Below are 12,272 nucleotides of genomic sequence, written 5' to 3'. Positions count from 1 at the left end.
GGGCTCGAACCACCAACCTTTTGGTTAACAGCCGAACGCGCTAGCCAATTGCGCCACGGAGGCTCTTATCGCTTCTTGATAATAGTAACACATCTCAATAAACACATTTTACACATGATTTGCCAATTGCGTGTTTGTGTTGGATCAAATATACAACATTTTAGTAAATAATAGGCACTCGATTTTATAGAAATGTCAGGGCTCGTCCGGGATTTGAACCCGGGACCTCCCGCACCCAAAGCGGAAATCATACCCCTAGACCAACGAGCCACGAGTTGTACCCACGAGTTGTACGCCCCCGCGTAGGTTCAATCCACCAACCTTTCGGTTAAACTTTAATATACTAATGAAAAGGCGTTTGTTCGTTACTTAATTAACTAACCTATATTTACATTTAATAATCACTTATCTAAAACACTGCTTATTCTAACATGGAACTTATATCTACACTAATCGGTAACCCATGTTGCATCCAATGTACATCATTGTAGTAAATAATATGTACTCGAATTCAAAGAAATGTCCGGGCTCGTCCGGGATTTGAACCCGGGACATCCGCACCTTAAGCAGAAATCATACCCCTAGACCAACGATCCAAATAAAACATTGTAGTAGATAATAGGTACTCGAATTTGAAGAAATTGTCGGGCTCGTCCGGGATTTGAACCCGGGACCTCCCGCACCCAAAGCGGAATTCATACCCCTACACCAACGAGCGACATACTCTACCCAGTGCGTGTTTGTGTTTCATCCAATGTACAACATTGTAGTAAATAGTATGTGCTCGAATTTAAAGGAACCTCCCGCACCCTAAGCGGAAATTATACCCCAAGACCAGCGAGCCACGCGGTCTACTCAATAAACCTCTATACCAACAAGCCACGCGCTATACTCAATAAACACATTTTACATATGATTTGCCACTTACGTTATTATCTAAGCCAAAATCATACCCCTAGACAACGAGCACGGGTTCTATCCAGTGCGTATTTGTATTGCATCCAATGTACAACATTGTAGTAAATAATATGTTCTCGATCCAATATACATTATGTAGTAAATAATATGTGCTCGAATTTAAAGAATTGTCCGAGCTCATCCGGAATTTAAACCCGGGACCTCCCGCACCAAACGGAAATCATACCCTAGATGAACTAGCCGCCGGTTTCACCCAGTTCGTGTTTGTGTTGAATACAATGTACAACATGTAGTAGTAAATAATATAGTATTTTCGATCCAGTATACAATATTGTAGTAAATAATATGTGCCCGCGCTCGTCCAGGATTTGAACCCGGAACCTCCCCACCCAAAGCGGGAATCATACCCCTAGACCAACGAACCACATGTTCTACCCAGTGCGTGTTTGTGTTGCATCCAATGTTCAACATTGTAGTAAATAATATGTGCCCGAATTTAAAGAAAAGTCCGGGCTCGTCCGGGATTTGAAACCGGGACCTCCCGCACCCTAAGCGGAAATCATACCCCTAGACCAACGAGCCACGCGGTATACTCAATAAATACATTTTACACATGAGTTGCCACTTACGTTTATTATCTAAGCCAAAATCATACCTCTAGACCAACTATCCACGGGTTCTATCCAGTGCGTGCTTGTGTTGCATCCAATGTACAACAATATAGTAAATAACATATTCTCGATCCAATATACATTATTGTAGTAAAATATATGCGCTCGTATTTAAAGAAATGTCCCGGGCTCGTCCGGGATTTGAACCCGAAACCTCCCGCACCCTAAGCGAAATCATACCCTAGACCAACGAGCCACGCGTTATACTCAATGAACACATTTTACACATGATTTGCCACTTACATTTATTATCTAAGCCAAAATCATACCCCTAGACCAACTAGCCACGGGTTTTATCGAGTGCGTGTTTGTGTTGCATACAATGTACAACATTGTAGTAAATAATATGTTCTCGATCCAATAAACATTATTGTAGTAAATAATATGTAGACAACGAGCCGCCGGTTTCACCCAGTGCGTGTTTGTGTTGGATACACTGTACAACATTGTAGTGAATAATATATTTTCGATCCAATATACAATATTGTAGTAAATAATATGTACTCGAATTTAAAGAAATGCGGGACCTCCCGCACCCTAAGCGGAAATCATACCCCAAGACCAGCGAGCCACGCGGTCTACTCGAAAAACTCTATACCAACGAGCCACAGGTTATACCCAGTGCGTGTTTGTGTTGGATCCAATGTACAACATTGTAGTAAATAATAGGCACTCGAATTTAAAGAAATGTCAGGGCTCGTCCGGGATTTGAACCCGGAACCTCCCGCACCCAAAGCGGGAATCAAACCCCTAGACCAACGAGCCACGGGTTGTACCCACTGCGTATTTGTGTTGCATGTAATGTACAACATGCCACGGGTTCTACTCAATAAACACATTTTACACATGATTTGCAACTTACGTTTAATATCTAAGCCGAAATCATAACCCTAGTCCAACAAGCCACGGGTTTTATCCAGTGCATGTTTGTGTTGGAACCAATGTACAACATTGTTGTAAATAATATGTTCTCGATCCAATATACAATACTGTAGTAAATAATATGTGCTCGAATTTAAAAAATGTCCGGGCTCGTGTATAAACATATATGATGAATAATATAATCATCAAATACTATTGGGTATAAACAATATGCATTGAATATTCCAGAGTATAAATAATAACTACTTTACGCCCCCGGGTGGGCTCGAACCACCAACCTTTTGGTTAACAGCCGAACGCGCTAGCCAATTGCGCCACGGAGGCTCTTATCGCTTCTTGATAATAGTAACACATCTCAATAAACACATTTTACACATGATTTGCCCATTGCGTGTTTGTGTTGGATCAAATGTACAACATTTTAGTAAATAATAGGCACTCGATTTTATAGAAATGTCAGGGCTCGTCCGGGATTTGAACCCGGGACCTCCCGCACCCAAAGCGGGAATCATACCCCTAGACCAACGAGCCACGAGTTGTACCCACGAGTTGTACGCCCCCGCGTAGGTTCAATCCACCAACCTTTCGGTTAAACTTTAAATATTACTAATGAAAAGGCGTTTGTTCGTTACTTAATTAACTAACCTATATTTACATTTAATAATCACTTATCCTAAAACATTGCTTATTCTAACATGGAACTTATATCTACACTAATCTGTAACCCATGTTGCATCCAATGTACATCATTGTAGTAAATAATATGCGCTCGAATTGAAAGAAATGCCCGCGCTCGTCCAGGATTTGAACCCGGGACCTCCCCACCCAAAGCGGGGATCATACCCCTAGACCAACGAACCACATGTTCTACCCAGTGCGTGTTTGTGTTGCATCCAATGTTCAACATTGTAGTGAATAATATGTGCCCGAATTTAAAGAAAAGTCCGGGCTCGTCCGGGATTTGAACCCGGGACCTCCCGCACCCAAAGCGGAAATCATACCCCTAGACCAACGATCCAAATACAATGTACAACATTGTAGTAAATAATATATTTTTGATCCAGTATACAATATTGTAGTAAATAATATGTGCCCGCGCTCGTCCAGGATTTGAACCCGGGACCTCCCCACCCAAAGCGGGAATCATACCCCTAGACCAACGAACCACATGTTCTATCCAGTGCGTGTTTGTGTTCCATCCAATGTTCAACATTGTAGTAACTAATATGTGCCCGAATTTAAAGAAAAGTCCGGGCTCGTCCGGGATTTGAACCCGGGACCTCCCGCACCCTAAGCGGAAATAATAGCCCTAGACTAACGAGCCACGCGGTATACTCAATAAACACATTTTACACATGAGTTGGCCACTTACGTTTATTATCTAGCCAAAATCATACCTCTAGACCAACTAGCCACGGGTTCTATCCAGTGCGTGTTTGTGTTGCATCCAATGTACAACATTATAGTAAATAAACATATTCTCGATCCAATATACGTTATTGTAGTAAATAATATGCGCTCGTATTTAAAGAATGTCCGGGCTCGTCCGGATTTGAACCCGAAACCTCCCGCACCCTAAGCGGAAATCATACCCCTAGACCAACGAGCCACGCGGTATACTCAATGAACATTTTACACATGATTTGCCACTTACATTTATTATCTAAGCCAAATCATACCCCTAGACCAACTAGCCACGGGTTTATCCAGTGCGTGTTTGTGTTGCATACAATGTACAACATTGTAGTAAATAATATGTTCTCGATCCAATATACATTATTGTAGTAAATAATATGTAGACCAACGAGCCGCCGGTTTCACCCAGTGCGTGTTTTGTGTTGGATACACTGTACAACATTGTAGTGAATAATATATTTTCGATCCAATATACAATATTGTAGTAAATAATATGTACTCGAATTTAAAGAAATGCGGGACCTCCCGCACCCTAAGCGGAAATCATACCCAAGACCAGCGAGCCACGCGTCTACTCGAAAACTCTATACCAACGAGCCACGGGTTATACCCAGTGCGTGTTTGTGTTGGATCCAATGTACAACATTGTAGTAACTAATAGGCACTCGAATTTAAAGAAAGTCATGCAGGGCTCGTCCGGGATTTGAATCCGGGACCTCCCGCACCCGAAGCAGGAATCATACCCCTAGACCAACGAGCCACGGGTTGTACCCACTGCGTATTTGTGTTGCATCCAATGTACAACATGCCACGGGTTCTACTCAATAAACACATTTTCACATGATTTGCAACTCACGTTTAATATCTAAGCCGAATCATAACCCTAGTCCAACAAGCCACGGGTTTTATCCAGTGCATGTTGTGTGTGGAACAATGTACAACATTGTTGTAATAATATGTTCTCGATCCAATATACAATACTGTAGTAAACAATATGTGCTCGAATTTAAAGAAATGTCCGGGCTCGTGTAAACTACATATATGATGAATAATATAATCATCAAATACTATTGGGTATAAACAATGCATTGAATATTCCAGAGTATAAATAATAACTACTTTACGCCCCCGGGTGGGCTCGAACCACCAACCTTTTGGTTAACAGCCGAACGCGCTAGCCAATTGCGCCACGGAGGCTCTTATCGCTTCTTGATAATAGTAACACATCTCAATAAACACATTTTACACATGATTTGCCCATTGCGTGTTTGTGTTGGATCCAATGTACAACATTTTAGTAAATAATAGACACTCGATTTTATAGAAATGTCAGGGCTCGTCCGGGATTTGAACCCGGGACCTCCCGCACCCAAAGCGGGAATCATACCCCTAGACCAACAAGCCACGAGTTGTACGCCCCCGGGTAGGTTCAATCCACCAACCTTTCGGTTAAACTTTAAATATTACTAATGAAAAGGCGGTTGTTCGTTACTTAATTAACTAACCTATATTTACATTTAATAATCACTTATCCTAAAACATTGCTTATTCAAACATGGAACTTATATCTACACTAATCTGTAACCCATGTTGCATTCAATGTACATCATTGTAGTAAATAATATGTACTCGAATTCAAAGAAATGTCCGGGCTCGTCCGGGATTTGAACCCGGGACATCCGCACCTTAAGCAGAAAATCATACCCCTAGACCAACGATCCAAAAAAACATTGTAGTAAATAATAGGTACTCTCGAATTTGAAGAAATGTCCGGGCTCGTCCGGATTTGAACCCGGGACCTCCCGCACCCAAAGCGGAAATCATACCCCTAGACCAACGAGCGACATACTCTACCCAGTGCGTGTTTGTGTTTTCGTCGTCCAATGTACAACCTTGTAGTAAATAGTATGTGCTCGAATTTAAAGGAACCTCCCGCACCCTAAGCGGAAATTATACCCCAAGACCAGCGAGCCACGCGGTCTACTCAATAAACCTCTATACCAACGAGCCACGCGCTATACTCAATAAACACATTTTACATATGATTTGCCACTTACGTTATTATCTAAGCCAAAATCATACCCCTAGACCAACGAGCCACGGGTTCTATCCAGCGCGTATTTGTATTGCATCCAATGTACAACATTGTAGTAAATAATATGTTCTCGATCCAATACACATTATTGTAGTAAATAATATGTGCTCGAATTTAAAGAATTGTCCGAGCTCGTCCGGAATTTAAACCCGGGACCTCCCGCACCCAAAACGGAAATCATACCCCTAGACCAACCTAGCTGCCGGTTTCACCCAGTTCGTGTTTGTGTTGAATACAATGTACAACATTGTAGTAAATAATATATTTTTGATCCAGTATACAATATTGTAGTAAATAATATGTGCCCGCGCTCGTCCAGGATTTGAACCCGGGACCTCCCCACCCAAAGCGGGAATCATACCCCTAGACCAACGAACCACATGTTCTATCCAGTGCGTGTTTGTGTTCCATCCAATGTTCAACATTGTAGTAAATAATATGTGCCCGAATTTACAGAAAAGTCCGGGCTCGTCCGGGATTTGAACCCGGGACCTCCCGCACCCTAAGCGGAAATAATACCCCTAGACCAACGAGCCACGGTGTTGGTCGTTGTATACTCAATAAACGCGGTATACTCAATAAACACATTTTACACATGAGTTGCCACTTACGTTTATTATCTAAGCCAAAATCATACCTCTAGACCAACTAGCCACGGGTTCTATCCAGTGCGTGTTTGTGTTGCATCCAATATACAACATTATAGTAAATAACATATTCTCGATCCAATATACGTTATTGTAGTAAATAATATGCGCTCGTATTTAAAGAAATGTCCGGGCTCGTCCGGGATTTGAACCCGAAACCTCCCGCACCCTAAGCGGAAATCATACCCCTAGACCAACGAGCCATGCGGTATACTCAATGAACACATTTTACACATGATTTGCCACTTACATTTATTATCTAAGCCAAAATCATACCCCTAGATCAACTAGCCACGGGTTTTATCCAGTGCGTGTTTGTGTTGCATACAATGTACAACATTGTAGTAATAATATGTTCTCGATCCAATATACATTATTGTAGTAATAATATGTAGACCAACGAGCCGCCGGTTTCACCCAGTGCGTGTTTGTATTGGATACACTGTACAACATTGTAGTGAATAATATATTTTCGATCCAATATACAATATTGTAGTAAATTATATGTACTCGAATTTAAAGAAATGCGGGACCTCCCGCACTCTAAGCGGAAATCATACCCCAAGACCAGCGAGCCACGCGGTCTACTCGAAAAACTCTATACCAACGAGCCACGGGTTATACCCAGTGCGTGTTTGTGTTGGATCCAATGTACAACATTGTAGTAAATAATAGGCACTCGAATTTAAAGAAATGTCAGGGCTCGTCCGGGATTTGAACCCGGGACCTCCCGCACCCAAAGCGGGAATCATACCCCTAGACCAACAAGCCACGAGTTGTACGCCCCCGGGTAGGTTCAATCCACCAACCTTTCGGTTAAACTTTAAATATTACTAATGAAAAGGCGTTTGTTCGTTACTTAATTAACTAACCTATATTTACATTTAATAATCACTTATCCTAAAACACTGCTTATTCTAACATGGAACTTATATCTACACTAATCGGTAACCCATGTTGCATCCAATGTACATCATTGTAGTAAATAATATGTACTCGAATTCAAAGAAATGTCCGGGCTCGTCCGGGATTTGAACCCGGGAAGCAGAAATCATACCCCTAGACCAACGATCCAAATAAAACATTGTAGTAAATAATAGGTACTCGAATTTGAAGAAATGTCCGGGCTCGTCCGGGATTTGAACCCGGCACCCCCCGCACCCAAAGCGGAAATCATACCCCTACACCAACGAGCGACATACTCTACCCAGTGCGTGTTTGTGTTTCATCCAATGTACAACATTGTAGTAAATAGTATGTGCTCGAATTTAAAGGAACCTCCCGCACCCTAAGCGGAAATTATACCCCAAGACCAGCGAGCCACGCGGTCTACTCAATAAACCTCTATACCAACGAGCCACGCGCTATACTCAATAAACACATTTTACATATGATTTGCCACTTACGTTATTATCTAAGCCAAAATAACTATGCATCCTATGTACAACATGCCAAGGGTTCTACTCAATAAACACATTTTACACATGATTTGCAACTCACGTTTAATATCTAAGCCTAAATCATAACCCTAGTCCAACAAGCCACGGGTTTTATCCAGTGCATGTTTGTGTTGGAACCAATGTACAACATTGTTGTAAATAATATGTTCTCGATCCAATATACAATACTGTAGTAAATAATATGTGCTCGAATTTAAAGAAATGTCCGGGCTCGTGTAAACTACATATATGATGAATAATATAATCATCAAATACTATTGGGTATAAACAATATGCATTGAATGTTCCAGAGTATAAATAATAACTACTTTACGCCCCCGGGTGGGCTCGAACCACCAACCTTTCGGTTAACAGCCGAACGCGCTAGCCAATTGCGCCACGGGGGCTCTTATCGCTTCTTGATAATAGTAACACATCTCAATAAACACATTTTACACATGATTTGCCCATTTTAGTAAATAATAGGCACTCGATTTTATAGAAATGTCAGGGCTCGTTCGGGATTGAACCCGGGACCTCCCGCACCCAGAGCGGGAATCATACCCCTAGACCAACGAGCCACGAATTGTACCCACGAGTTGTACGCCCCCGCGTAGGTTCAATCCACCAACCTTTCAGTTAAACTTTAAATATTACTAATGAAAAGGCGTTTGTTCGTTACTTAATTAACTAACCTATATTTACATTTAATAATCACTTATCCTAAAACATTGCTTATTCTAACATGGAACTTATATCTACACTAATCTGTAACCCATGTTGCATCCAATGTACATCATTGTAGTAAATAATATGTACTCGAATTCAAAGAAATGTCCGGGCTCGTCCGGGATTTGAACCCGGGAAGCAGAAATCATACCCCTAGACCAACGATCCAAATAAAACATTGTAGTAAATAATAGGTACTCGAATTTGAAGAAATGTCCGGGCTCGTCCGGGATTTGAACCCGGCACCCCCCGCACCCAAAGCGGAAATCATACCCCTACACCAACGAGCGACATACTCTACCCAGTGCGTGTTTGTGTTTCATCCAATGTACAACATTGTAGTAAATAGTATGTGCTCGAATTTAAAGGAACCTCCCGCACCCTAAGCGGAAATTATACCCCAAGACCAGCGAGCCACGCGGTCTACTCAATAAACCTCTATACCAACGAGCCACGCGCTATACTCAATAAACACATTTTACATATGATTTGCCACTTACGTTATTATCTAAGCCAAAATAACTATGCATCCTATGTACAACATGCCAAGGGTTCTACTCAATAAACACATTTTACACATGATTTGCAACTCACGTTTAATATCTAAGCCTAAATCATAACCCTAGTCCAACAAGCCACGGGTTTTATCCAGTGCATGTTTGTGTTGGAACCAATGTACAACATTGTTGTAAATAATATGTTCTCGATCCAATATACAATACTGTAGTAAATAATATGTGCTCGAATTTAAAGAAATGTCCGGGCTCGTGTAAACTACATATATGATGAATAATATAATCATCAAATACTATTGGGTATAAACAATATGCATTGAATATTCCAGAGTATAAATAATAACTACTTTACGCCCCCGGGTGGGCTCGAACCACCAACCTTTTGGTTAACAGCCGAACGCGCTAGCCAATTGCGCCACGGAGGCTCTTATCGCTTCTTGATAATAGTAACACATCTCAATAAACACATTTTACACATGATTTGCCAATTGCGTGTTTGTGTTGGATCAAATATACAACATTTTAGTAAATAATAGGCACTCGATTTTATAGAAATGTCAGGGCTCGTCCGGGATTTGAACCCGGGACCTCCCGCACCCAAAGCGGAAATCATACCCCTAGACCAACGAGCCACGAGTTGTACCCACGAGTTGTACGCCCCCGCGTAGGTTCAATCCACCAACCTTTCGGTTAAACTTTAAATATTACTAATGAAAAGGCGTTTGTTCGTTACTTAATTAACTAACCTATATTTACATTTAATAATCACTTATCCTAAAACACTGCTTATTCTAACATGGAACTTATATCTACACTAATCGGTAACCCATGTTGCATCCAATGTACATCATTGTAGTAAATAATATGTACTCGAATTCAAAGAAATGTCCGGGCTCGTCCGGGATTTGAACCCGGGACATCCGCACCTTAAGCAGAAATCATACCCCTAGACCAACGATCCAAATAAAACATTGTAGTAGATAATAGGTACTCGAATTTGAAGATTGTTGTCGGGCTCGTCCGGATTTGAACCCGGGACCCTCCCGCACCCAAGCGGAATTCATACCCCTACACCCAACGAGCGACATACTCTACCCAGTGCGTGTTTGTGTTTCATCCAATGTAAAACATTGTAGTAAATAGTATGTGCTCGAATTTAAAGGAACCTCCCGCACCCTAAGCGGAAATTATACCCCAAGACCAGCGAGCCACGCGGTCTACTCAATAAACCTCTATAACCAACAAGCCACGCGCTATACTCAATAAACACATTTACATATGATTTGCACTTACGTTATTATCTAAGCCAAAATCATACCCCTAGACCAACGAGCCACGGGTTCTATCCAGTGCGTATTTGTATTGCATCCAATGTACAACATTGTAGTAAATAATATGTTCTCGATCCAATATACATTATTGTAGTAAATAATATGTGCTCGAATTTAAAGAATTGTCCGAGCTCATCCGGAATTTAAACCCGGGACCTCCCGCACCCTAAACGGAAATCATACCCCTAGATGAACTAGCCGCCGGTTTCACCCAGTTCGTGTTTGTGTTGAATACAATGTACAACATTGTAGTAAATAATATACGTATTTTCGATCCAGTATACAATATTGTAGTAAATAATATGTGCCCGCGCTCGTCCAGGATTTGAACCCGGGACCTCCCCACCCAAAGCGGGAATCATACCCCTAGACCAACGAACCACATGTTCTACCCAGTGCGTGTTTGTGTTGCATCCAATGTTCAACATTGTAGTAAATAATATGTGCCCGAATTTAAAGAAAAGTCCGGGCTCGTCCGGATTTGAACCCGGGACCTCCCGCACCCTAAGCGGAAATCATACCCCTAGACCAACGAGCCACGCGTATACTCAATAAATACATTTTGCACATGAGTTGCCACTTACGTTTATTATCTAAGCCAAAATCATACCTCTAGACCAACTATCCACGGGTTCTATCCAGTGCGTGCTTGTGTTGCATCCAATGTACAACAATATAGTAAATAACATATTCTCGATCCAATATACATTATTGTAGTAAAAATAATATGCGCTCGTATTTAAAGAAATGTCCCGGCTCGTCCGGGATTTGAACCCGAAACACCTCCCGCACCCTAAGCGGAAATCATACCCCTAGACCAACGAGCCACGCGGTATACTCAATAACACATTTTACACATGATTTGCCACTTACATTTATTATCTAAGCCAAATCATACCCCTAGACAACTAACACCACGGGTTTTATCGAGTGCGTGTTTGTGTTGCATACAATGTACAACATTGTAGTAAATAATATGTTCTCGATCCAATAAACAATATTGTAGTAAATAATATGTAGACCAACGAGCCGCCGGTTCACCCAGTGCGTGTTTGTGTTGGATACACTGTACAACATTGTAGTGAATAATATATTTTCGATCCAATATACATATTGTAGTACAATAATATGTACTCGAATTTAAAGAAATGCGGGACCTCCCGCACCCTAAGCGGAAATCATACCCCAAGACCAGCGAGCCACGCGGTCTACTCGAAAACTCTATACCAACGAGCCACGGGTTTACCCCAGTGCGTGTTTGTGTTGGATCCAATGTACAACATTGTAGTAAATAATAGGCACTCGAATTAAAGAAATGTCAGGGCTCGTCCGGGATTTGATCCGGGACCTCCCGCACCCAAGCGAATCATACCCCTAGACCAACGAGCCACGGGTTGTACCCACTGCGTATTTGTGTTGCATCCATGTACAACATGCCACGGGTTCTACTCAATAAACACATTTTACACATGATTTTGCAACTCTCGTTTAATATCTAAGCCGAAATCATAACCCTAGTCCAACAAGCCACGGGTTTTATCCAGTGCATGTTTGTGTTGGAACCAATGTACAACATTGTTTGTAAATAATATGTTCTCGATCCAATATACAATACTGTAGTAAACAATA

General features: G+C 41.6%; 21 non-coding genes across 21 annotated transcripts; all 21 read right to left on the bottom strand.

Annotated features, from left to right (window-relative positions):
• Positions 1-198: 198 nt before the first annotated feature.
• Trnap-ugg lies at positions 199-270 on the bottom strand. The gene has a single exon. It is a non-coding gene; the product is annotated as a tRNA-Pro (tRNA).
• Positions 271-525: 255 nt separating this feature from the next.
• On the bottom strand, positions 526-596 carry Trnal-aag. Its single transcript has one exon. It is a non-coding gene; the product is annotated as a tRNA-Leu (tRNA).
• Positions 597-1,428: 832 nt separating this feature from the next.
• On the bottom strand, positions 1,429-1,500 carry Trnap-agg. Its single transcript has one exon. It is a non-coding gene; the product is annotated as a tRNA-Pro (tRNA).
• A 782-nt stretch (positions 1,501-2,282) lies between these two features.
• On the bottom strand, positions 2,283-2,354 carry Trnap-ugg. The gene has a single exon. It is a non-coding gene; the product is annotated as a tRNA-Pro (tRNA).
• A 367-nt stretch (positions 2,355-2,721) lies between these two features.
• Positions 2,722-2,795, bottom strand: Trnan-guu. Its single transcript has one exon. It is a non-coding gene; the product is annotated as a tRNA-Asn (tRNA).
• A 135-nt stretch (positions 2,796-2,930) lies between these two features.
• Trnap-ugg lies at positions 2,931-3,002 on the bottom strand. The gene has a single exon. It is a non-coding gene; the product is annotated as a tRNA-Pro (tRNA).
• A 415-nt stretch (positions 3,003-3,417) lies between these two features.
• Trnap-ugg lies at positions 3,418-3,489 on the bottom strand. Its single transcript has one exon. It is a non-coding gene; the product is annotated as a tRNA-Pro (tRNA).
• A 234-nt stretch (positions 3,490-3,723) lies between these two features.
• Trnap-agg lies at positions 3,724-3,795 on the bottom strand. Its single transcript has one exon. It is a non-coding gene; the product is annotated as a tRNA-Pro (tRNA).
• Positions 3,796-4,575: 780 nt separating this feature from the next.
• On the bottom strand, positions 4,576-4,647 carry Trnap-cgg. The gene has a single exon. It is a non-coding gene; the product is annotated as a tRNA-Pro (tRNA).
• Positions 4,648-5,010: 363 nt separating this feature from the next.
• Trnan-guu lies at positions 5,011-5,084 on the bottom strand. The gene has a single exon. It is a non-coding gene; the product is annotated as a tRNA-Asn (tRNA).
• A 135-nt stretch (positions 5,085-5,219) lies between these two features.
• Positions 5,220-5,291, bottom strand: Trnap-ugg. The gene has a single exon. It is a non-coding gene; the product is annotated as a tRNA-Pro (tRNA).
• Positions 5,292-6,446: 1,155 nt separating this feature from the next.
• Trnap-agg lies at positions 6,447-6,518 on the bottom strand. The gene has a single exon. It is a non-coding gene; the product is annotated as a tRNA-Pro (tRNA).
• Positions 6,519-6,760: 242 nt separating this feature from the next.
• On the bottom strand, positions 6,761-6,832 carry Trnap-agg. Its single transcript has one exon. It is a non-coding gene; the product is annotated as a tRNA-Pro (tRNA).
• Positions 6,833-7,328: 496 nt separating this feature from the next.
• Positions 7,329-7,400, bottom strand: Trnap-ugg. The gene has a single exon. It is a non-coding gene; the product is annotated as a tRNA-Pro (tRNA).
• A 1,001-nt stretch (positions 7,401-8,401) lies between these two features.
• Positions 8,402-8,475, bottom strand: Trnan-guu. The gene has a single exon. It is a non-coding gene; the product is annotated as a tRNA-Asn (tRNA).
• A 103-nt stretch (positions 8,476-8,578) lies between these two features.
• Trnap-ugg lies at positions 8,579-8,649 on the bottom strand. The gene has a single exon. It is a non-coding gene; the product is annotated as a tRNA-Pro (tRNA).
• A 1,014-nt stretch (positions 8,650-9,663) lies between these two features.
• Positions 9,664-9,737, bottom strand: Trnan-guu. The gene has a single exon. It is a non-coding gene; the product is annotated as a tRNA-Asn (tRNA).
• Positions 9,738-9,872: 135 nt separating this feature from the next.
• Positions 9,873-9,944, bottom strand: Trnap-ugg. Its single transcript has one exon. It is a non-coding gene; the product is annotated as a tRNA-Pro (tRNA).
• A 258-nt stretch (positions 9,945-10,202) lies between these two features.
• Trnal-aag lies at positions 10,203-10,273 on the bottom strand. The gene has a single exon. It is a non-coding gene; the product is annotated as a tRNA-Leu (tRNA).
• An 837-nt stretch (positions 10,274-11,110) lies between these two features.
• Trnap-agg lies at positions 11,111-11,181 on the bottom strand. Its single transcript has one exon. It is a non-coding gene; the product is annotated as a tRNA-Pro (tRNA).
• Positions 11,182-11,396: 215 nt separating this feature from the next.
• Trnap-agg lies at positions 11,397-11,470 on the bottom strand. The gene has a single exon. It is a non-coding gene; the product is annotated as a tRNA-Pro (tRNA).
• Positions 11,471-12,272: the final 802 nt, after the last annotated feature.

Source organism: Ctenocephalides felis, unplaced genomic scaffold (assembly GCF_003426905.1).
Source record: "Ctenocephalides felis isolate EL2017-DRISC unplaced genomic scaffold, ASM342690v1 CF-g0.4_SCAFFOLD_03686, whole genome shotgun sequence".
Classification (NCBI taxonomy): domain Eukaryota; kingdom Metazoa; phylum Arthropoda; class Insecta; order Siphonaptera; family Pulicidae; genus Ctenocephalides; species Ctenocephalides felis.
Note: the sequence above shows the minus strand (reverse complement) of the source record. Positions and strands in the feature narration are given on the sequence as shown.